Here is a 1,518-nt window from a genome sequence, read left to right as displayed (position 1 = left end):
CTACGTGGGAAAGACATGCTCCGCTGTTTTATGGTATTGAGCAAGGGCCTTCAGTGCCATGTCTGGTGTTATCAATGGGGAGGGAGGTATCTATCTTTTGATTTGCATTTTTTTTTTTTTTTTTCTGAGAGTCCCAGCCTAAAGACTTGGGTTTCTGCTGCTGAAGTCAGCCGAAAACTCTTCTAAGTTGTTAGAGGGGAGGGAGGCCTTCTACTTTGAGTCTACCCCTAGAAAGGACATGCACCCAGAGAGCTAACAGTAAGTTTTCCAAGGACTTTATTTCATCTGTTTCTTTAATCCATTGTCTCAAAGCCAGATTTTTAGAGGGGTTTATATTTTTGATCCTATTGAAAATCATTACTAGGCTTCTATCTGACCTTGGAACGTCATGTTAGATGGCTATCAAAGGCTCTGCACCCACGGGAAACTTTTATGAGGAATAAACCACAGGTATCCTTGTTACTGGGCAAAGCTGATACCTCCCAGAGGTTGGAAGGAGACACCTGCCTTGCAGATACTAAAAATATCTTGGAAAACGAGGTTTCCAGTGAGTTTTTTCCAGAGTTCCCATTTCGGTCAGCTTTTCTGTGGTTATATGTGGAGATGTTGGCTTTCTAGTTCAGCCTTTGTCCTTCAGGGCCCGGGAACATGTTACACTTAGGGCACATTTATTGTGCTAATTGCACCACTAAATGGCAACCGTGTCACAGGTGGGCCTTCATAGAGGTGCCACAAAATGGCAAACCAGCCATACAGATGTTCCACGTTGTTGGCATCAGCCCTGGACAGTCTGGCTGGGGGCAGGCCTGGGTCTCCAGTGAGCCAGGGGGGCTGCCCCAGGGCTGGTGCTGGCAATAAGCTGATTTTTGGCACCAGTGACCAGGGCAGCCCTGGGTCCCAACAGCGCCTGAGGCTGCCCTGCAGGCTCTTCTAGCAAGGGGAGCTGAGGAGGTTCCCCCTCCTTACCCCACCAAGAAGTTTAAGCTCCCATACCCAAATTCTCCTGAACCCAGTAGCTCTCATGTGGCTTCTGGCCATTGTGTTATTGGGATCTGTCCCCAGTCCCAAGTTTCTGTATCCTGCTATGCACACATGGCATGGCAAGACATGCGATTGCTTGGATCAGGGATCAGATCCCATCATGCAATAATTTTAATGTGGGCCGGCAGCCTCAGCAGAAGTTAGCATTGCATCGATGGGACACTTGTAGGGGCTGCATCAGACGTGCTACTTGTAGCATAGATCACCAGGTGTCACTCTTGTAGCACCAGTAGCAGCAGCTGTAGCTGGAAAAGAGGAATTTATTTTGGGGGGAGAGCACTACTGGCCTTCTCGTTGTTCTAGAAGAGTGAATATGTCATGCTAATTTTGTGCTGGTGACGTGCGCCAGAGCCAGAACTCTGGAGGTAAAGGTATTTATTGAAGTAGCAGCTAGAAGCCATTGTGTTGTAAATGCAGGGGGGGAAGTGGAAAGCGCCGATCTCATAGATTCATAGATTCATAGATTAAGGGTCGGAA

Source organism: Gavialis gangeticus, unplaced genomic scaffold (assembly GCF_001723915.1).
Source record: "Gavialis gangeticus isolate Ggan-Ray unplaced genomic scaffold, GavGan_comp1, whole genome shotgun sequence".
NCBI lineage: Eukaryota > Metazoa > Chordata > Crocodylia > Gavialidae > Gavialis > Gavialis gangeticus.
Note: the sequence above shows the minus strand (reverse complement) of the source record.